This window comes from Mesocricetus auratus, unplaced genomic scaffold (assembly GCF_017639785.1).
Source record: "Mesocricetus auratus isolate SY011 unplaced genomic scaffold, BCM_Maur_2.0 Super-Scaffold_15014, whole genome shotgun sequence".
Lineage (NCBI taxonomy): Eukaryota > Metazoa > Chordata > Mammalia > Rodentia > Cricetidae > Mesocricetus > Mesocricetus auratus.
In genome coordinates this window covers 12929355-12953388 of record NW_024429186.1, presented here as the reverse complement: position 1 = coordinate 12953388, position 24034 = coordinate 12929355, and the positions used below count along the sequence as shown (strand labels likewise).

General features: G+C 45.9%; 3 long non-coding RNA genes across 3 annotated transcripts; 2 read left to right on the top strand and 1 right to left on the bottom strand.

The window, feature by feature from the left end:
- Positions 1 to 5843: 5843 nt before the first annotated feature.
- Positions 5844 to 10511, top strand: LOC121139445. The gene is made up of 2 exons (XR_005876402.1): positions 5844 to 5923; positions 8715 to 10511. It is a non-coding gene; the product is annotated as an uncharacterized LOC121139445 (long non-coding RNA).
- A 2534-nt stretch (positions 10512 to 13045) lies between these two features.
- On the bottom strand, positions 13046 to 14288 carry LOC121139443. Its single transcript, XR_005876400.1, has 3 exons — positions 14185 to 14288; positions 13665 to 13748; positions 13046 to 13546 (listed from the first exon to the last, which is right to left on the bottom strand). It is a non-coding gene; the product is annotated as an uncharacterized LOC121139443 (long non-coding RNA).
- A 98-nt stretch (positions 14289 to 14386) lies between these two features.
- On the top strand, positions 14387 to 19381 carry LOC121139444. Its single transcript, XR_005876401.1, has 4 exons — positions 14387 to 14492; positions 17184 to 17341; positions 17574 to 17720; positions 18505 to 19381. It is a non-coding gene; the product is annotated as an uncharacterized LOC121139444 (long non-coding RNA).
- The last annotated feature ends 4653 nt before the right edge of the window (positions 19382 to 24034 follow it).

Here is a 24034-nt window from a genome sequence, read left to right as displayed (position 1 = left end):
CAAACAATCTTTGTGGAACAGAGGGGTGGACATGTCCCTATCAACTTCATGTCTCTGTAGCCCTTCAGTAGCAACAAGGATCACATTTGAAAAAATAACGTGGCACAATAGTGTCTCTGCCCATCTTTCCAGTGTCAATACCACATAGTCCAAGCTCTAGGTGGCACTGGCCACCTCCTTTTCCTGAATATTCTAGTCCTCTTCATGAGCATTTTCTCTCACTTACCGCCCTTTGTGTTTTCACCTGCTACCTGCTATCCTCAGCTAAAGGGGATGCATGATATTCTTAGCTTTCCCCACCCATCAGTGAAGACCACAATGGGACCCGGGTAGGGACATCTACTCTAACGTGTGTTCTTCTTGGTGGCACTGTGGTTTAAGAAGTCCTGTATGTGTCAGCAACCCTGTCTGGATACTCGGATCCTGTAAGAGAAAAGTTTGACCTATTGTTCATCCTAGCCCCAGCCCCTAGGGCATTCCTGCATACTACGTTCCCAGTATGTCAAATGAATGAATGAATGAATGAATGAATGAAGGAGCCAGGGTACCCTCTGAATGCGCTGACCCCTAGCTGTTTGCCAGTTGGCCAATCATTCACTCTTCCCACCCTTTAGGCTGGAGGTTCCAGTTGTGAGATGACAGGCAGTGAGAGACCAATGAGTCATTTGCTAAGCAACTGGATTAAGGTTGGAGCAGGGGGAGGGGGAGTGGTGTGCAGAGACCAGGGTTAAGCATCAATTCCTTTGATTGATACCCCCTGGTTCCAGCTGCCCCATTCATTAGCATGGGAAGGTGAAGGTTGGGTATCATTTTAAACAACAGTTTGAGGCATTTCTATTCTGGTTCAGAAACGGCTTAAATATTTTATGAGCTTTTAAGACTGGGAGAAATTAAAGCAAGTATGTAATCTTGTTCTCTGTGTATATAAATATATACACATATGAAATTTAAATATACTCACACAAAATTTTATTGTAGAGAATCTCATAAATCTAAAAAAGATAGGGAGTCTAAAAAAAACCTACCCATATGTAAACATAATCTGAAAATATATTCAGTGTTAATTTCAGAATTTATTGCAATCTGCGGTGTGTCTTTAACAATCACACGTACCATCTCCCAAGAGCGAGATAGAATTTTTTTAAAAAATGAAATATTTTGCATAAAATATTTTGATATTTAAAAAAACCAATATAACTTTTAAAAGCCATAAAAGATATGTCTAGCAGGAGTTGTCAGAGAAGAGGATTTTTTTTCTGGGGGGAAGTGGGGTCATTTTGCCATAGTTTCTACTTTCTGAAAGTAGGACCAGTGTGTTAGATAATTATGTACTTTGAAATCATTAAGAGGCTTTCAGCAAATAATTTATCTGGTGTTCAAATGGGAATGTAAATAAATGAGAGAATTTTTTTTCTTGTTAATTATAATTCTTGGGAATTACAATGTCTAGGCACCTCTCCAGGACCACAAACTCACCCATGAGTCAGAAAACGCCACCAGCAATTTAAGATAAAATCTGATGAAGTTTTTTTTTTCTACCAGCAATCATTTTCTTTGATTCTAGGCCATTTTAGAAACAGAAGCAAGCAGTGAAGGTAACTTGCATTTCCTTGCATTTCAGGCATGTACTCCTTGGTTTGGAAGATGTTTCTTTTTTTTCCAGCGGAAGGTGTTGGTTTCTATTAAGTACATATTATGCATATTTCATTACAACTTGCTACAACCATACATCTTTCACCAGACGAATTGGCGAGTCCCTCTCTGTTTCTGCCAAAAAAAAAAACAAAAAAAAAAAACAAAAAACAAAAAACAAAAAAAACCCGCAAAGAGCCTGCCTTTCTGTGGGGCTCCAGCTAAGGAATTCTACAAACGGCAAACATTAGAGCAATTGAGACTTAGAGCTGACTGCAGGGTTCTGAGGAGTTTTGAGTAGCTTTGGTTTGATTATCATAAGACCTGGTTATGTGCATTAGGAAACATCTTCTGTAGATGATCTCCTGACTTCTGCACTCCTCTGGCTTTAAAAACCAAATGTAATTCAGAAAAGAGTCTCAGGGATTTGCAATTGAAATTGAAGCATGTTGCCTCGAATCAGAAAGGGTGGTGTAGTCTGACCTCCCACTTGTGTAGAGTGGTGGATCCTAACAGTGTGTGTGTGTGTGTGTGTGTGTGTGTGTGTGTGTGAGAGAGAGAGAGAGAGAGAGAAGAGAGACAATCTGTGTGTATGTGATTGTGTGCATGTGTATGTGTGCAAATGCACAAGTGATTGTTTTTTTTTCACTTTCTTTCAAATTCAAAGGTAAAAATGACTAAGAAGTGCAAGCAGGGGAAATGGACGGCCTCAGGGTTATTAAGGATCTGAAGCATTCGTAATTTGGCACAAAGAACACACATGCACAAGACACTAACTACCAAGTGTGGGGGTCAGAGGTCAACACCTGTGTCTTCCTCCACGGCTCTCCACCTTATTTTTTCAACGAGACAGGCTATCCCTGAATTCAGGGCTCTCTGTGTCTGCTGGACCAGCTGACCAGCAAGTCCTTGTCATTCTTCTGGCTCTACATCCTCAGTGGTGGAATTACTGGCACATCCTGTAGTACCAAATGGCTTTATTTTGTTTTATTTTATTTTATGTGGGTGCTAGGGTCACACGCTAGTACCCATGCTTGTGTGACCAGGACTTCACTGAGCCATGTCTGTATGCCCACAGGACTATCAGGATGGAGGAAGTGAGGACAGGGACAAGACATCTCTGTTGTGACTCAGTAAATTTCAGGAGCTTGGGAAAGATTGCTGATATCCCCATTTTGACCTGGGATGGTCCAAGGACATGTGATTAGACAGTGATGGACCGGAGGTTCCGACCCAGTCTATCACAGTGGTTCTCTTTCTGTTAATTGCAGTTCCTGCTCTTATCTGTTCTCAACTGAATTCATGGGCTCGCTTCTCTGCCATATTAGCCCCTCCCCAAAGCTGCTCAGAGCCTGGGTCTCCCTCCTCTGCCATTTGCCACGTTTGTCCCCACACCTCACCTGATGACCTGCGATGTTACCAGGAATCACTGGGGTTGTTCTAGGTTCTCCTTGCTCTGAGGTGCCCACTCCCGTGAAGGGCTAAATTAACCAAACAGCACACTTTTCACATTAGTGTCAAGGGAAAAGCGTGAGTTGTTTGGAGTCAGCTCAATGCAAAGGTTCTGAAAAAATGTAGAGAGGGGTTTGTCGTGGGAACTGCTGTCAGGTTAGCTGTGGACGAGACACTGTAGAGGCTTATGGGGAAGGAAAACCCCAGAAGATTCTGAGTACTGGTGATTTCACACCTATCATCACGTTCTGGAAACACACAAATGTGTTTATGACATTATTTCCAGAAATTAGTGCATAGGTTCTTCCACACTTAAAGGAAAGTCAATGATTTTGGAGCAAAAGTTTGGTAAATGAAAAACGTTCAAGGCTTCAGACCCTGAAGAAGTCCTGCTTTAATGGGTTATTCTGGCCAGCTAATGCTCACAGTGGAATGGTATCGTAGGGCTTTGACATGAATCTGATGCCTAATGTTTCGCTCTGCTGGGGTTTAGCCTAGGAAGGGCACGGCACAGGCAAGGGTCAAGCTTGACCAGAGTGGCGTGGATGCTAAGAGGTAACATTCAGCAACTGCACTTCTCAGCTTCCCAGGTCGTGTTGCTGTGAGGACCTCTGTGTTGTACATGGAAATTGTCCTCTGGTTTAGGCCAGTCTTGATGGCTGGAGAAAAGAGAATAGTAGATGCAGAGTCTGGAGACATGGGCTTAAATTGCAGTCTCCCCACTGGGCTATCAGGCAAGTTGGAACCTGGGTTCTGTTTCCAGGAAAGCATGGACAATAACATTTCCCATAGTTGTGTGGTCTCTTTCTGTTAATTGCAGTTCCTGCTCTTATCTGTTCTCAACTGAATTCATGGGCTCGCTTCTCTGCCATATTAGCCCCCTCCCCAAAGCTGCTCAGAGCCTGGGTCTCCCTCCTCTGCCATTTGCCATATTTGTCCCCACACCTGTGTGACACCAGGAAGACATTTGAACGATTGATTCAGAGCGGTGGGATGTGGGATGTGTGTTGAGACTCTGTACATCTACAGGATTGGAGAGATGGCTCAGTGGTTAAGAGCACTTCCAAAAGATCTGGGTTCTGCTGCCAACACCCACATGGCAGCTCACAACATTCTGTAACTCCAGTTCTAGGGGATCTGTCATCCTTTGTTGACCTCTGCAAGTACTAGGCGTGCAGGTGGACACATACACACATACACACCAAACATTCACACGCACGACATAAACATAATCCTTAAAAATTTCTTTTATGTCCATCCAACCATCTTCATCTATCCACCCATCTACTCATACATTCACCCAAGTATCTACCGATATACCTTCCTTCTAGATTTATCCCTCTACTCATCTATTCTTTCTCCAAACAACCCGTCCATTCTCCCATTGATTCATATACCATCCATCCATCCATCCATCCTCCCACCAACCCACTCATCCATCCCGCCTAACTTCTTTCCCTTTAACTTTGCACAGAAAACATGGAGATATAAAGGTTTGGGAGACAGCAGCTTCATTCTCTTTGTGGTGGCATGTTGCAATACCCATATGCTACAGGACCTTTCTGCTGTGGTGCAACTTTTCTTTGAGCATTGCTTCCTTTGAATCTCATGACAGTCACGTGATGTAGTCAACTTGGCTTCTCAATTGTGGGTAAGGACATAGGGAATGTCAAGTCATCCACATTTTTTTTGAGACAGGGTTTCTCTGTGGCTTTGGAGGATGTGCTGGAACTAGCTCTTGTAGACCAGGTTGGTCTTGAACTCACAGAGATCTTCCTGCCTCTGCCTCTCAAGTGTTGGGAATAAAGGCATGTGCCACCACCTCCTGGTCAGCTCATCCACTTTACAAGGACTTGGGACATAAGAAGAGCTTGAAACAGGTCTTTTTGTTTGACAGTGTCTTAGGGTTCCTGTTGCTATGAAGAGACACCATGACCACAGCAACTCTTGTAAAGGAAAACACGTAATTGAGGTGGCAGCTTACAGTTCCAGAGGTTGAGTCCATTATCATCATGGCAAGGATCATGACAGCGTCTAGGCAGACATGGTGCTGGCTACATCTTTATCAAAAGGCAACAGGAAGTGGTCTGACTATCACACTGAGTGAAGCTTGTGCAAGAGACATCAAAGCCCGCCCCCATAGTGCCACACTTTCTCCAACAAGGCCATACCTAGTTCAACAAGGTCACACCCCCAATAGTGCCATACCCTATGAGATAATGGAGGCCAATTACATTCAAACTGTCACAGACACAGAATCCACTTTGCCTCATGCAGCTTTGTAGATCTCCTTGGATCAAGAGGATGCACCCCTTTAAGGGTTGAGATCACGCACCTCCTACTCCTCAGAGGAGCCTCTAGTCATGAATGGGAAGATGACTGCCTCTCGTGCAAATGTACGAGGCAGTCTGAAAGCCTCGTGTACCAAAGTGTCCCCATTCATAGAGCAGGAGACAGCTGGAAGCAATTGCAAATGCATTATGCATTGTGACTGCATTGGCAGAGGGGTAGGAAATGTTAAAGTTTTGTTACAATAATAATAACCACCGTGACAATGCGGTTTGTTTTACTGACGCCCATTTTTTGGCAACTCTATCGTTATAAACACAGCGTGTGACTGTATGTTAATGAGACTGTATGAATGTATGCTTGTTTATGGGGATCAGGTTATCAAGCCCTTCATCTTGGGGATATCTTTTTTTCTCCATAGCTCTAGTTATGCAACCTTCAGCCTCTCAGGCCTGTTGTGTTCCTAACAGGAAGGAACGAGCCTGACTCAGCGAAGGAGCCTGGAGAAGAGAGGTTTCTATACCCTGGCTGTACATCAAAATCACCGCAAGTATGGTTTAAAATATACCTGCAGTTGGGAATTGCCCCAGATAACTTAAGTCAGATACTTTTGGTCGGGGGCCAGACAGGGGACATGTGTGAGGGCCTCCTCATTACTCTCAAGTGCAGTCAGCTCTAAGGATCACGACTCCTTCTTGCTGCTGCTGAATGGACCATGTGGGGGTCTTTCCATAACTCAGATTTGGACTCTATAGGTCTGGGGCAAGGTCTGGGGGTGGGGAAGGGAGAGAGGGGTTGAGACAAGAGATGTCACAGTTGTAATCAGGTTCCAGGAAAGCTAAAGTAGCTGTCCTTGGGCCACATTTTGATTAGCTCATGGGTGGGCCTGCACCCTCCAGGATTTCTGCACACATGGCGTCTGACATTGTGTCACCCAGTGACTGAAGCATTTTTCAGGAATGAATGTCATTGCGCACGCTTGAAGGAGAGAGCTTGGAAAAATGTGCCTGGGGGCTTTGCTGAGTGTTCCAAACACCGATGTGATTTCTCTGGTCTGTGCGAGTTCTGAATAGGTGAGCTTAAGACAGACAAGTTGTCCACACCTTACCTGTAGTAGCCTGGCATATGTAGTAGGTGCATTGTGGGCACCTGCTACAGGCCCTGAGGATGAACTGTGTTCCTGGACTCACAACCCCACTTTCTCTTTTGCTTGGGTAGGCTGAGATTTCCTGCCGTCGGGCTCCATGCTGATGGCTGCTTAAGCAAAGGCCTGTGGGGCAGCGGGAAGGAAGGTCTATGCCTGGTGACAGACAACCCCGCGTGTCACTACGTCAGTAGAATTTCATATCTCATTCACACTTGGGGTTGCCAGACTTAGCAAGTGCAAACTAGACACCACTTGAGTTTCAGATAAACAAGTTTGAAAACTGGATTTTTTTTTTCTTGAAACTCAGGTATAGCCAGGCATCCAGTATTTGATCTCTGAGTGCCCATAAAAATGCTGGTCATGTGGGTACCAGGTAGAGAAAAAGAAGGCTCTGGAATGCCTCACACTCAAAACCCAATGTTATCACCAGGAAGTAGTACGTGTTGTTTTGCTTACAACTCACTGGGCAGACCAGTCACATGGTTCCATCAAGTCCAAGGGGCCCAGTTCTGTGGATTGCTAGGAAAGTAAGACACAGCAAGAGGCCTGTCAGCATGGTGGACAGCAGCAGAGAGAAGGGCAGGCCTTGGGTAGCAGAAAGGGGTCCAGCTCCATCCTGACCATGTCCATTGTGGTCAGAAGAAAAGTTCCCCACAAGCTGGCTACCTTAACCACAAATCCTCTGAACATGTTACCTCACTCAGCAAAAGAGATTCCTGAAGGACCTGCAGACAGAGAGGTGATCATTGACGATCCTTGAGAGTGGCCATAGGGACTTCGGGAGCAGGATACATGGGATTGAGAGTCTGAGAAGTACATGCCAGGACAGGAGCCAAAGAAAGCAGGTAGCTTTGTGACCGGGATAATGGACTGATTCTCCCTGGAGGCCTGGACAGGACAGTCTGCTGATGTCTTGATGGTAAGCCCCACAAGACTTCCACAGACTTGTAACTTTCAGATTGGTAAGGCAATAACATCTGTGATACTATAAGCTTCTGAACTTGGGATAATTTGTTACATCAGTAAGGAGAAACTAATGCGGCCCCGAAAAGACAAAAAAATCAGCTGAATATTAGAAACAGCCAGAAGAGGGCTGAGGCTGATGGCAATGATAGGAGGGAATGAGGCAGGGGAGTAGACATTTCTGGCTATTGGTGAGGATCCATCCAGAGTACTGTGGGACATTCCAGAGGCAGACATGGTAACTAATGTCCCGAAGCCAGTACCAATACCCTCTGAAAGACAGTGGAGGCTACAAAGGCTCACTAGAGAGTGGGGGACACTCTCTAGATCAGTGATATGAAAATAGAAAGGGGACCTCACCCAGGAGGACACATTTTTCTGCAGGGACTGTCGGCCAGGTGTTCAATCGTGTTCTCCGCCCTCATGTCTACACAACAGCCTGGATCCTTACATGGAGTCCCACCGACTAGTGACTTCTATGAATAAGGGGACATAAACCATTGAGGCTACAGGATGGCTTCCACCTACAATGCTGCAGTACGCCTTCCCTCTCTGGGTTAGACTCATCCTTTTAAACTTAGCTGCTGCCTTTCCCTGGCAGCCACTCAAGACACTGACACAACAAACCTGTGTAAGACTAGGGAGAGCCTGAGTGGTGAAGCATGGGCAGTAGCTCCCAGACTAGGGAGAGCCTGAGTGGTGAAGCATGGGCAGTAGCTCCCAGACTAGGGAGAGCCTGAGTGGTGAAGCATGGACAGTAGCTCCCAGACTAGGGAGAGCCTGAGTGGTGAAGCATGGGCAGTAGCTCCCAGACTAGGGAGAGCCTGAGTGGTGAAGCATGGACAGTAGCTCCCAGACTAGGGAGAGCCTGAGTGGTGAAGCATGGGCAGTAGCTCCCAGACTCCAGCCTTCAGCTGTACTGTCACCCTTCGGCTATACTGTGAGTCTTTTGCCATGTTCACAATCTTACTAACCAAAAAGTGATGCCCCAGTCATGCAAGATTTGCCAGGCATCCGTGCCCCCTTTTTCTTTTGTTTTTTTTGAGACAGGGTTTCTCTGTATTGCTTTGGAGGTTGTCCTGGAACTGGCTCTGTAGACCAGGCTGGCCTTGAACTCACAGAGATCAGCCTGCCTCTGTCTCCCCAGTGCTGGGATTAAAGTTGTGTGCCACCAATGCCCAGCCACCTGTACCCTTTTCATGCATATTTTTTCTCTCCACTGTTCCTACAGGACTGGGGACATAAGGACACTCCATTCTCATCAAGACTCAGGCTGAGCGAGGGAGGTTGGAGTGAGGAAGTCTGATTGGTCCTTACCACCTAGGGGCCTCCTTGCGGGAGAGATGTGAGCCGTGTACTGAGGAAAAACTTAGCTTCTGGCAAGGGCTCTCAGCCACACATGAATCTGTGGCTCTTTGAACATCTGCTATGAACTTCGGTTTTCTTCTGGAAATCAGTAACCGGGACACACTTGACGGAGAATAACTGACATACCTTTATGTCTGCTTCTGTGACAAACACCATGACAAAAGAGGACACTTGGCAGAGGAAAGGTTTAATTTGACTCACAGTTCCAGGTTAACAGTTCGCCATCGCTGGAAAGTCAAGGCAGGAAATTAAGCATCATACCCGAGGCCAGAACAGAGGGAGAACAGACACGTGGGTCCCTTGCTTGCCTGCTGCTTACCTACCAGCTAGCTCTCTCTACCTTGATCTAGTTTGAGAGCCAGTCCAGGGAATGGGCCGAGTCTCGCCATGGCAACAATCAAGACGATTCCCTACAGCTATTCTACAGGCCAACCCCACCCAGGCAGTCCTTCGGCTGATGCTCTCTTCCCAAGCTATGCTGCTTGTGGGAAGCTGATATTTAAAACTAACCAGCACCACAAGGAAGAGGCTGTCCAGGAGAGCTCAGAGCAGGTAGAGGCCTTGCCTGGTCATCTGCAGGGAGCATAGTGTCGAGCCCAAATGGGTGACCCTGAACTGGGTGAGGAGCTACAGACCTAGTTTCCAGGACAGTCAGCACACTCTGGTCCAGAGGGGGGCCTTAAAGACAGATTTTTACCCCTTGTCAGCAAACAAGCAAACACATGGGAAAAAAACCCTCCCTAGGAGGGAGGCTGGGAAGGTTCTCTGTTGGAGCCTTGAAGCATCTCCCAGGATAGACAGACAGACAGACAGACAGACCACACTCCTATTCATGAGATCAAGAAGCCTCAAGACCTTTGAGTCACCCTCTATCAGGTAATGACAGTGCCTAGCTGGTGTCAACTTGGTAGGACCCTCGGAGGCTGTCGATAGTGACATGTCCCATAGACAGAGAATGCGGCAAAGGTCTGCTGGAGAGGTGGTTCTGGCCTTCCTTGAGGCAGGACTTCTTAGAGCCTTCAGCACGCTCTTGTGCCTTCAGGTCAAACCCCACCGGGCTCCACAGCTCAGTGCTCACAGTGCATCTCAGAGTGATGCAGTTCCTGCGCCCCGCTCCGCCATGACCCTTCCATTCCACTGGTGTAATTACGAGGAGCCCTGCATGCCACACAGGTATTTGCCTCCCGGGGCATCCACTGTAATAAGGGGGAGGATGGTAGGAACACTTGTCAAATGCAGAGTCCTGGCACTTCGCTGGGTACTTTTGATGGCAAAGAGAGATAATTGAAATGCATTCTAAAGTTCAGAAACCTCATTTGTGTACACAAGTCTAGTGCCAACTTACCTATTAGTGCACTTGAAAAATACAGAATTTCATTCAGTACTAATAAGGTGGGTATAATTATATGTTTTTCACACATGTGGAATTAATGACACGAAATATAAAATAAGTAATCTGGAAAATTAGTCTTTAGGAGCTCTGCCTCATACTCAATACAAAAACACGAATGCGTTTGAATATTTTTCTCCCAGAAGGAGGACAAGTGATACGTAAGAAACACATAAATGAAGACAAATGTGTCCACTAGAACTTTTTACCTGATAAATTGGGTGATGGTGTTATTTCCTAATTGCATCAAATAAAAACTTGGGCAATTTAGTCCAGCGAGCATGGCCAAATTATTAAATGTAATTTTTTCCCATGGCACTGAATACATCTGAGGAGAACTAAGTGAGTGTGAGAAGACATCACCCCCTAAATAGCTGATGACACACAGCCGTGTGTAGATGCTTCCGCCTTGGGTCGAGGGGTGGCGGCGGCGGTGGGGAGTGGTGCCTGCATCGCAGAGAATTTATTTAAACACATTTTTAATTTTCTTAAAAGAATTACTTTTGCTTATGTGCCTCTGTGTGGGTACATACAAGCCCACGTGGGTGGTCTCAGAGACGAGACGAGGGTGTTTGATCCCCTGGAATTTCAGGCAGTTGGGAGTCCCGGCAATGTTGGAACTGGAGACTGAATTTGGATCCCTGAAAGATCAAAAAGTGCTGGAAGTCACCGAGCCGTCTCTTCAGTCCCGTGTCTACCTTTTGGGCTATCACGGGAAGTGCATGTCCACTGCAAAGTAACGTGACGGTGTTGATGTGTCTGTCTCTCGCCGTCTCATTAGCTCCCATCTGTTTGTTCTCCCCACTCCGGTGTCCCCTTCTCCATGTCACTGCACATGAGGGCCAGCTTCTGTTGTGAACCAGAGTTTGGAAACGTGGCTTTCTTCTCTGAGCAATTGAAGGGCAGGTCAGGCATCAGGTATGGCTGGCTGCGGCACCCGTGGCCCTGGGCGATCTGTTTCAGGTATGGCTGGATGCGGCACCCAGTGCTCTGGGTGGGTCTGGTTCAGGTATGACTGGATGCAGGTACCCAGTGGGTCTGGTTCAGGGACAAAGAAGGGACAAAGGCTGGGAGAAACTTGTCCTCTCTCCTGGACTTAGCCGTGTGCTCTCACAGAACCCTAAGTGAAGGGAGGAGATGTTGTCCAGGGCTCTCCAGAGAAAACCAGCTGTGCAGGTGTCAGATGAAAGCACCACATCTGTGAGGGCAGCTGGGCACGAGTTTAGGTCTGATTAAACCCCTTGAGTTTAAGACAGCATGAGCAAGAAAGTGCTTCCTACAGCCACCCTACTTGGTGTCCCAGCTTTGTCTCGTGCCACACTGGAGAGTGTTCGCCATTCCCTCTCATGATTGCAAAGCTGACTGGGAGCTGCACCAAAAATGCCACTGATCAGTCAGTCCCCAGAGGTGAGAGCAGACCGCATGTCAACAGCTCAGGTAAAGATGGACATCCAAAGGACTCTCCATGTCAGTTCTGTGCCCTTACAAAACAGAAAGTGGATTCCAAGAGGGCTCAGTGGGTAAAGGCATTTGCTGCAAAGCCTGAAGACCCGAGTTCAATCCCGGGACCCACATGGTGGGAGGGAGAGCCAACTGCGGAAAGCCGTTCCCTGACTTCCGCTTGTGCCCACGGCACATACACCTTCCAACAAATGTAACAGAACAGCTACGTGAAAGTTACTTAAAACTTGCAAGTTGGGCCATGGGAAGTTGAAGAGCATCAATGTATACAATCACACAGCTAGAGGTAGATGATAGATACTAGGTGGACCCAAGGGCGTGAGTTCAAGTTGGAACCCTGACAGGCACAAGACCCAAGGGGAGCGAGCAGCTGGTGCTGTAAGAATTGGAAAGCTGGAGGAGCAGGGTCCAGGTCAGGGTGGGAGGGGACTTCCCATCCCTTCTACCTCTGTTCTGTTCAGACTGTAGATAGCCTGATGAGACCCATCCTCTTTAGGTGACTCCCTGGCTCTATGCATTTGGGCTTCCCCACCTTGAGATTCCAATGTTATTCTCCTTATTCGGATGCACCCAGGATGATGCTCAGCCCAGCACCTGAGTACCCTGCAATCTAGGCACGTTGGTGCGCAGAGTTAACACCTAGGGAATACAGCACACAAATGTGGAGCCTGCAAGGTGGAGGAGATAACAGAGATAGGGACCCTGAGTGGGTACCTGCTTCTGTGCTGGGGGCCAAAAGATGAGGTCAGTAGGACTGTGGGGTCAAAGTACAAGTGGTGAGAGATGGTGTCTTCAGGTTATGGGGAGTTAAAAGTCAGGGGAGCATTCAAAAGGGGTTTTGTGACCCCTCTGTGTCTGTTTGCCCGATAGAAACCATTGTCACCACTTGTCATGAGACCATCCATTTATTCAGATCTCAGTCTTCCCCACAAGGTTAAAAGCCACAAAGGATTTAAGGAATTAGGCTAAGAAGTCAACCATACCTCAGCACCTACTAGGAGATGCAGTGAGAACTGGTTTTTCTTTTTCTTCTTCCATTAATTTACTCTCTCTCTCTCTCTCTCTCTCTCTCTCTCTCTCTCTCTCTCTCTCTCTCTCTCTGTGTGTGTGTGTGTGTGTGTGTGTTTGTAGGCATGCATGTGTGCGTGTTTATATATGTGTATGTACACATGTGTGCCACAGCACATTTATAGAGGTCAGAAGACAATTTATGGGAGTCAGTTCTCTCCTTCCATCCGAGAATTGAACTCAGGTCCCCAGACTTGACAGCAGGCAGGCTTACCACCTCACCACCCTGCTGGGTGCAAGGCAATGAAGCAAACCTTGATCCTGATGGGAATGAAAAAGAAAAGGATACATTGTCTTCCCTTAGGTTTTATAATTCAACCCAATCTTTAGCCAACTGAATTCAACAAACATCTGTTGCTTACCTTCATTATGCGAGGCATTGTGTTGGATAGGGGGCTTCAGACATGAGAAGTAAAAATAGTCACGGTAAACAAACTTAGCTCTGCCAGTTGCTATGTAGCGTGTGGGGTATTCTGCGTGCTTGGCACTCCCACTGGAAATTTGCAGCCACCCTCTCTGAGGTAGGCTAGCTATCACCACAGTGCCTGCTGAACGGTGAAGTGTCAGAGGTCAAGGCAGGAGGGGGGCCCAGTGTCTCCCCAAATGGAGTCCTTTATTCAAACTCGGTTGCTCATGCAGTGGCGTGGGTGGAGGGGCAGGGTGAAAGGGAAGTGTATGAACCGCTGTTCTCTTTGCTGTGACCAAACGTCTGAGAAAAAGCTTGGCCAGGGAGGAAGGGTTTGTCTGGATTCACGCTTTGAGGATGTAGTCCATCTCTGTGGGGGAAGGTACGAAGACGGAGAGTCTCTCAGCTATTGTGGCCGGAGCATGAGACTGCTCGTTCACATCTAGCAAGTGGTGTTGGGATAAAACCTCCAAGTTTGTCCCCCTCACCAGAGACCCGTTTTCTTATGTAGACACCGTATCCCAAAGGTTTTCCAATCTTCAAAACAGATCCAAGTGTCTGGACATGTGAGCCTGTGAGAGAAAACATCCATCTCAATTGTAGTAGTGTTGTGTGCTAACTTGTGGGAGTTGGTCTATTGTGATGTGACGCGAGTCCCCTTGCTGTACTGGGATGGTTCAGAGGGGTCTGACTTATCATGTATGGACACTTCTAGAAGGCCTGGGATGTCCCTTTTTGAGGGAGAATGATGGGGAACAGTGGGAGAATAGTGGGGTGCTATGAATTCTTTAACACTGTTCCCAGCCCCATGACTGGTCCACCTTTATTCCCCCTATGCTTGGAATAACATCCGAGTAGGCCACAGCAGAGATCTTCCTGTTTGGCTATAGTCTGCCTATCTTTCCTCCAATGTAATTAAACATGCCTTGATTTCCCTTCTGTTAATTGGTTGGAGCATGGTATTTGAATCAACCCAAATCTGTGTTCCTGGGCCCTGGCTACTCATACTTAGCTCAAGGATAAACAGTCTCTCATTCTGTTTGAGTTGAGTTGTGGGTTTCCAGCATCAAGCAAGAGAGGACTCCATGTGAAGACAGAGACCGTGGTCAAGGCGTTTCAGCACAACAAAGCACATAGCATCACCCAGAACCTGTCATTCTGAGGTCACTAGGACCATTGATGTTTCCATAGAGATTTCCAGTGCATAGTGGGTGACAGTCACCTGTGGCGAAGTGAGTGACTGAAGAGGAGCAGGCTGTGTCACTGTGGAAGCTTCTCTGCCACAGAGTCCTCCTCTTCCTCCCACACGACAGCAGGTACAGAGGCGACATCTCAAACTCTCTACCTTGCCTTCTCCCAAAGCCCTCCCCTGGGTTTCAGTAGCCCAAGGGAGTCTCATTCAAACCTCCAGTTTTGCCTTCCATTTTCTGTCAGGATGGATGAGCAATGGGGGCTGGGGGATGGTGGTGGGAGCAGAGGTTGCATTTTCCTTGTGGGAAGTAGGAGAGATGAATGTTCTGGAAGGAAAATTCTTGGGGCATCTCTTTGCAAATCATCTAGTTGAATTATTTGAGTTAAAAACAGCTCCCAGCATGAGGAGGAATCTGTTTTGTAAGACTGTGTCACAAATGGTAAAACTTATTTTTCTAATTACACTTTACCTCTGATGTATAAGATGTGATTCATATATAATCACTGTTTCAATGTTTTATTCCTTACCCAGGTGAAGAAGTAATGGGAATAAAATATCAATATCTTCTTCACAATTGACAGTTTGTGCTGACATGTAATTTAAATGAAGGACAAGATATCAATTAAAAGAGGGCGATATAGCATTTTCCTCTCATTTTGTGTTGAGAGGGAGTATCAGGGATGTTTAAACCCTTTCTTCTCTTTTCAAATTAGAAAAAAAGAGTTTAATACAGGTTTAAGTCAAGATGAACATAAGGGCAAAGAGACTCAACTTTAAAAGCACTTTTGTTTATGATTTGTTATCTAAAATGTTGCCGCCTCTTGTATTAGAGATTCATAAGCTGGGGTTAGAGATATGGTTTAGTGGCTCAGAGTGAGTTCCATTCCCAGCACCCATGTTGGGAAGCTCACAGTTGCTTGTAACTTCAGCTCCGGGGGGTCTGACACCCTCTTCTGGCTTCCACAGGCTTCTGCACACTCCTCCATATACATAATTAAATATAATAAAAATCTTTTAAAATTAAAAAAGGATTCATAACTTGGGACTTCAGCATAAATTGAATTTGTAAATGATAATGTAAACTGTAACATTTAGTATATTTAAACAAGTGGTACCCAAGGATGCCCTGTGGATTAGAGGGAAAGAGTGGGACCCAAGGATGCCATGCAGGTTAGAGGAAAAGAATTCGGTGCTTGGAAATAACGTCCTATTTGGGGGTCATTTTCTCAAGGTATTTTTTGAGCCAATATTTCTCCCATCTTCTTTAGCTCTGGTGTTTAAAATCATGTTAGTCTCAATTTCTTGGATCAAGTAGTGCAAAATGAGAGCTGCGATGTATATCAGGAGCCGACAGGAACTTTTTTATGTTGGAATTCATTTTGCTTAAATGTTAATTTTACTTATATATTTTCCTTGGTGTCTAAAGCTAATTTTGGCTACAGTGGGAATTTAATGTACATTTTACAAACCATTGGAGGAATGAGTGAGCAATGAGATGAGTGAAAAAATGGATGGGTGGATGGGTGCATTGGGTGGATGGATAGACGGGTAGGTGGATGACTGGGGAGATGTTTGTATGTATGGGTATATGGTTGAATGAGTGAATGGAAAGATGGCTGGATGAACAATGGGTGACTGTGTGGCTAGATAAGTAGGTGGATGGGTGGATGGATGGTGGGTGGATATGCCAATCTCTAAAGGGGATGAATGATGCATGAATAGATGAACAGAATGCCCAATGATGGATTAAAGGTGATGCCCCAAGTCCAAGTGTAGAACAAAAAGTGTTGAATAAAGACTGTCTGCATGTAAGGAATGGTGGTAGCATGTGACTCTGACCAAGTGTTACATACTAGGAAGAACAGCCTTAGGAAGATTTTATGATCCAGTTGTGTCTCCATTGGCCACCCATTATAAACGTGCACACACAGGTGAACATAGAGCCGTGCAAAACATGCATATGTCCCTCGCCCTTGACATACTTGAACTCCACACTGATAGTAAGAAATTATCTGTCACCTTTTATATTGGAAGCTTACATGCGGGTCTTGAGCCAGGACTCTTTAAGTTTCAGAACACGGCAAAGGCACTCAATTTGAAGTAGAAAATGGACATAAAATTTATCAGCAGTAGAAATTCTCCCAGGTTGACAACCAGACAGGTAGATACACACACACACACACACACACACACACACACACACACACACACACACACACACACACTCATACATGCACATGAATGCATAAATGCACATGCATACTTATACACACATACATGGGGATAATCGTTGCAGGGTTGCTTTTGGGAGCACAGACTCATGAACCGCCTACATGCCCAGCAGCAAGGGACATTTCAAACTAATTGCTGAATATATGTATCATCAAATATCATACTGTCATTAAACATTAAGTTTTTGGAGGATAATAATAGTTGTAATAATGGTGGGAGCTAATGTTCCAACATTTATTGAGCACCTGCTGTGTGCCAGGCACGATCCTAAATGCCTTGCTCAAAATAACTCCTTCAATTTAAGACTTTTAAGGATATTTCAGGATATGACAAGCTGCTAGCGCTCTATTGCTCGGTGGGGAAAGACACCAGACAACAGGATCACTTTTACCCACCGTGTGTGTGTCACTATCTCTTTATGTTACATATATTAATGTATGGAATACAATCCACTGCATTATACTATGGGGATCATATCTGTGTAGCTGCATTGCAGGACATTTTGATTTTTCATCCCCATTTCCTTTGATAGTTCACAAATTATCTCTCACGACATAAAACCCATTATTTTTATGCCAACTAGAAAGCAAACCATTGGAATGATAATTGGAGAGTACTTGGTGTGTTCTGAGAGACAACACGGAGAACAGGAGGAGAACACTGTGAATGCCGCAGGCTTTTAAACTAAGTCCAGAGTCCACAAGACGAAGAGAGAAAGCACTCGGGAGCCACTGAATGTCTGTGAGAGAGGCAGCGATGGCTTGCAAACTGGGGGTTTGACGGCAGCCTGACGAAGGGACGGAAGTCTTGAGTCTGTGGTGCCATTGAGCAGGTGGCACTGCGGGGGTGGACTTGTGGGACCTGGCAGTGAGATGGAGGAGGGACAAGCAGGCAGGATGGCTTAGCGGATGGGGCAAGTTAGGGAAGGCCAAGTTGGCATGCGCGGCCGATGCCCCTTTCTCTCCTCTTCTAGGCTTTATGGACGTTTGCTCTTTTGGCATCCAGCCAAAGCCAGGCATACTGGCACAGGCCTGTCATCCAGCACTCAGGAGGCGAAAGCAGGAGGGTTAGGAGTCCAAGGTCATCCTGAGCAACCTGAGGCCCTGTCGCAACGGACAGAGTCAGTAGCCTTCTAAAACTGAAGCTTTTCTTCCATTCAGACAGCCAACAGGGGATGGAAAGCATTACATACAGATTGGATACATATTGACAATTTTCTCTTATTATGATTCTAACACACACACACACACATACACACACACCCCACATCAGGACTGACAAAGGGGCTCAATGGGCAAAGGTGCTTGCTGTCATGATTCCATTATACATACACACATATTATGTATTACATGTGTGTATGTATGTGTGTATGCATGTATGTACGTATGTACACACACATACACACATACACACTCTACATCTGGGCTGACAAAGGGATCAACAGGCAAAGGTGCTCACTGAGTCTGACCTGAATTTGATCCCTGGCACTCACGTGGGGGAAATAACTGAACAGATTCCTAGCATCTAGCTGTCCTATGACCTCCACAGGATTACTGTGGCACACAAACACAATTCTAAAATCCAACGTAGCAGCCATGTTTGTAACTGGCCCGTTGCACTAGATATCCTAGGTCAGCACAAATGGATGATCGTGGGGAGGGTCCATGGGCAGGTCTCAGACCAATGCTATACAGGGGGTTTTGATAAGGGCCCTGTGCCTGGGACTCTGGTTGCTTCCAGTTCCTTTGAGTACAGACTCCATGAGGCCCAAATTCAGGTTCAGATTTTTGTTTTCTTGTTGTTTCTACTTTTTCTACCTCCCTTTTCCTTTCTCCTCTGTTCCCTTTCTACCCCCTACCCCAAGACATAGCCCAGGCTGACTCAAAATTCACTGTGTATCGCAGCCTTATCCTGTCTCTGCCTCCCCACTCCTTGGAGTCCAGGTGTGCACCTTCATGCATAGCAAGAGTTCTGTTTTCTGTGGGTGCCTACTGAACTTTCTCCAAAGCCCTCCAACCGAGTTGCCAGCCTTGAGATCTCTGATGAGCCTTCAATCAATATGGGCAGCCGAATGTACTCTCAGCTCTGGGATATATAATGCATATGATGCCAACCATATCTGACCCAAATGATAGATTATAGCATACTTCATCAGGGTTTTCTGACTGCCTTCGGAAAAGAGAAAATAAATTGCTTTCTTCTGAAATGAACGCTCTTTTGCAAACAAAGAAGTCGATTTAACTCAGTTATAAAAAAGGCTACAGTACTTCAGCACAGGCACTGGAGGAGGCCCTGGAACTCCCTCCTGCACCAAGAGAAGCCATTCTTCTCTGTCACCAATGCCCAGCCCAGGTGAGATGCTCAGTCATTCTGGGACTTGTTTTTGTGACCTTTGAAGAGGACAGTTGTGACTTACTCTTTAATCATGTTGAACAGTGAGTTGATTTCCGGGCAAGTGCGGCTGTGACCATGCTGCTTACGGTGACCACTGGCATTTTCCTAGGCAAAGCAACTTCAGTTTGCTAATGGAGCCACATCTGATCCCAATTCAGACAAATTTCTGCATGCCAGACCGATATCATATCTCATACATGTCATTCGTGTGTATGCTGTCCACTCCTAACCAATTTTAAATGGATGCTTGTGGTGCCCTTGCCTAGACCACGGTAAGAAGGGCTTAGCGATTGCAGTCCTGGGGGCACTGCATCCCACACTGATACCAGCCACCTTCCCCTGTGCCAGCAACCTCCCAATGTGAGCGCACACGACTCCCTGGAACATCCATGCTGGGAGGATTCAATAAAGGCGAGCTTTTTCAGCACCTGGCACCATGCCCCGACACAAAGAAAGTGCTCACTAAATGTTTATTGAATTTTAAAATAATTATGATTGATGGCCACTACATTATCATTTTGAATATTTATCCCTAAAAGCCCTAAACTCCAGCAAGTGCGTCTTGGCGCTGCAGACCCAGATAATTTATCCTTTCTATTAGCGCTCCAAGCTGGGAGCAGAGGCTGGCAGTCGAGCTGCCTTCCAGCGTCTCCGGATGAGACTCAGGGCCCCAGGTTTTCCTGTACGACTGCGAATAAATCTGAACAAACTTCTTGAAGAAGGAGAGCTCAACCTGAGGTCCCAAGTCCAGTGTGGCCCGTAGGCATTCTGTCCCTGAGATCCCAAGTCAGTTTCCCCCACTCCTAGTTTAATGAAACCACTGACAAAGGGGATTATTGTCCATTTCTAAGGGCTGTTATGAAAATCACCGAGAGACTAGAAAATGGCTCTCTAAATGACAGCCCAGTGCCACTTGGAAGTGTGCTTTTGTCAGACACACGGGCAGAAATATTTTACTTTACGTTGTCACTGTGGGATTCGGGGTTGCAAATATATTTACACCCTTTCCATATGATTGTTTGTGTGCATGCAGTTCTGCTGTAGTTTATTAGAGAAAGCGTTTGTCAGTAGACTCTGACCTGGTGTAGTGAATTTTGAACCCATCCATCCCAGGCACCCTGCTCCACACTCATTAGATGTAACCCGTAAGGACTGTATTGTTTGGTCTAGTAAACAAAAAATATTTGAATTAATTAATCTGATTATGGACTGGCTCTAAGTACTGCACTTTCTGTTTTTACTAAGGTAAGGGGGGCTGGGGGCTTCTGGATGCCTCCCTCGCCTCTGCTAGGAATCGTGAGGTCTGTCCTAGCCCTGTCATCCACAGACATGCCCGTATGGCATCCCCACAGCACCCTTTCCATGATGCTGTTTATGAGCAGAGCCTCCCCCATAGATACTCCTGTAATTCTATTAATACGGTCCCCAACACCATATGGCGGTGTGATGCCAATTACATTGTTGCAACCAGCAGACTTCTCAGAAAGGGGGCCATCTTCCCAGCCCTGACACACCCTCATTACAACGACTCCCGTCCCCAAGAATGGGCTGTCAGTGCTCCCCACTTGGAGATTCCTTTGCTTCCAATTATTTATTCAGGGTATCCCTGGTGGTGTGACAAGGTGAAATGCTACAAGAGGCAGGGGCGTTTCTCTTTTCACTTTCCCCCCTACGAACGACATACGATATCTGCAGCCTTGGCCTGTAAACTGAGGGCTGCGGGGCTTCGGTGGTGTTTCGTTTGTTAATGAGGGTTAGGGCGATGTGTGCACACTCAGCCGCTACCCAGACAAAACAGAGAAAGCCACTTAAAGCGCCTCAAGCCATGTGTCTTTCTATCTGAGCTCCCGAATGCCAGGACTTTGTGTCAGTTCTAAAACTTCTGAGAGTGGCATAAAACCATGGAACGAGGGGCTGCATCCCTCCCTAGGACTCTGTAAAATACACTCTCCCCAGTAAGAACTGCTTCTGCTCCACATGTCAAAATACAGTTGTAATTGTGTAGTACAATGTTTCATAAATGTGAAAATGTTTAAAATGCCCATTGTATTTCCAGAGCTTCCGAGGACTCATTTTTCTGGGTTAGCACCCCCCGGCCCCCTTACCCACCCCCCTCAACAAACCTGTTTTTTTCCTTCCTGATTTCCATATTCCCCAATAATTATTAAGTGTTCTTATCTCCCAGGCTGGCATCGCCGATTCAGGCAGTCACCAGCGACACTGACAGTGGCTCTAAGTCTTGTGAATTAGTACATTTAAAAATCCTGAGCTGGGGTACGTTACCGAGCTCCTGAAGTTACCAGATGGCCTCAAGAAAGGCTCTTTTTAATTTTTCAACTACATAAGTATAATAAGCCCCCTAATGTATGCACACAACAATAAAGCTTGCTTGCTGAGTGAGGCTCTCCACGGCCTCATGGGTACCTCTGCCACTGAGCTCCCAGTGTGGAAATAGCCTAGCTTGGACATCATCACACTTCTGTGACCAAAATGAGATAGAAACGACAGAGTCAAAAAATTAATGACAATGAGAAGCCATAGCAGGAAAGACAGACATCTCCTTGGTCAGAATGGAAAAGTTTGTGAAAGCCATTTAATAGTCCGTGAATATCAAAAGGTTTTAACTTTTGCGAAGTTTCAGCATTAAACAATTAGGCTGAAACACAATTAGACAGTGCATTGTAGAGGCTGGTCACTTTTTGTATGTCATGTGGCTTTAAAAACAAGTCAGATAAATGATGATGCCATTAAAACTGAACTAATTAAAGAAAGCTTCTTTTAAGAACTCATTAACTGCAACCTCATTTGCATAATGATGCATATTAATTAAGTTTTAATGAATCTGAATTTGCACCAAGCCTATTCATGTTGGCTTTGAAACAAATTGAACAAATTAGTTAAAAGCTTTTTGGAATCTACTTTTCACACCAAACAGGGTATGAATGCAATCATCTGCACAAAAAAGAAATATTTTTTCCTTTAATTTAATTCAGAGGTATGCAAGGCCCATCTATTAATTATTTTTAAATGCAATACGTTTCACCTTTTCTTGGAAAAAATCAACAAAATTACTTATTCTTGAATAAGAAATATTATAAATGTGGGCTGTGGGGGAGAAATGATTACGACCAATTTATTGGCAGTGAGTTGGAGATATTTGACTTTAGGGGACATTTAGTTTATTTAATAGTGGGATTAAGAATCAGGGACGTGATATTGGGGCCTTCAGAGCACCTCCGTGGATCAGCTTAAAGGAGCCGGCTAACAGTGCTTCTCCCCCCCGGGTTGGTGGTGGCAGCGTTCCCTTAGTGGTGTCACACACATTTCTAACTCTACCCCACTGCAAATCGCCTCAGTAGCACGGGAAAAAATTAAACATTTACAGAACATGTGTTCTTTTCCTCTGGATTTGTGCAAATCCTAATTTTTTTATCTGCACAAGAAGTGGAATTCAATTTTAACAAGTTTGCATTGGGCTCATAAGAAAAACAAGAATTACCGCGGAGACACTATTGATTTGCTCTTGTTGCATTGTGTCTTCATCAAGAATGGAGAGATTTATGTAATTACGGCTCCATCTTTTGTTGTCTGGAAGCACTTTTTTTGTAAGTCAGCATATACAAAGGATGGAGGCGCTTTTATTGTTGAGATTAGAAGATCATCGCTCCCCCCTAGTTAAACCGTTTCTCCAATAGGTGCTCTGAAGAGGTCGGCAATTAGGATGGTGCCTTACACTGGAAATGCACATTTTTAAAACAAGGTATTTGCAGGTATTCTCCTGCAGCTTTTTTTTTAACCCATTTATCCCTTCTCCCCTTCATGCCTCCTGTCCCTGATGTTTCCAGAGAAGCAGCTCACTACCTGGTGGTGGCAGGGGTGCCCGGGGAAATCCCCTTCAGACAAGCTTTTCAGATGTAGCCTGACAAAACAGCAGCCTTCTGGAGTATTCTTCCTCCCTCCTTTTCTCTCCTTGGGATTTACTTGAGCATGGGTCAGCGGTCACTTTGGATTCTTGGCGGGGAGGGGCACCCCGAACCGGTTCTTTCTCCCTCCCTCCACAGGGAAGCTAGTATACGGTTTAAACCGCCTGCTTTGCACGGGCTTCTCCCGAGGCAATGCTCTCCCGTTTGTAAAGCAAAGTCCTATGGCTTTGTAAAAGACTCCTTGCTGTCCGGCCACTTTTCTGAGTGCCACATTTGCAGAAACCGTGGGGAACTCCTTCTTTACTCAAGAGGACACCCGTCTTACAGAAACGGGGGTGGAGGGACGCCACTCACAGATCATTTGGGGGAAGACTCTTGAGTGAATAGCCGTGCTTGTCTTTCCCTGCGGCCCTCACTTCCACCGCATTGACTATCCCAGGGCCCAGATGGGACTTCCAGCACGGGTGGGACAGTCGCTGGGGGAATCTGCAGCCGTTCCTCGTGTGGGAAGCGTTTGCCACGCGCGCTTTCAAGGAAAAGTGTCTCCCGGATTTCCTTGTCACATTCCCACTGTAGTTTGGAGTGCATTGCCTGCAGAAAGCTGAGGTTGGAGTGTTTTAAATACCCTCTGATGTTATCACAGGAACGGGCTGCTTCGGAATCGCTCCCAGGGATTGGGAATGTTTTTCCCCTCGAGTTTTAGGGTTCTTGAGTGCTAAGGAACAAGGGCATCATGGTAGGACCTTTCATTCAAATGATAGCGGCAATGGCAGTGGAGTCTCTCACTGCGTGTAGGGCAGGTGGGGAAAAGGGAGCCAAGGGGCATCTGCACTGCCCCCTAGCTGGAGGACCAGGAACATAGTCGAGGGGACTGGGGAGCACTTCAGTTTATGTTCCTGGCCCTTCACAAGACTCCCGTTTTTAATTTTCAAAAGATACAAACATGAACGAAATAATACAGGAAAAGGGGTTTCTCCTACCCACCGATGCCTCATCAAACCCATTTCCTTCCAGAAGGCTTTAGTAAGGTAGCACTAAAAAAAAAAAAGTGCAAATTTTGCGTGGCGAATTGGCTTCTTTGGGGGGAAATTTTGACAGAAAGCGCCTTCCTTGGGGA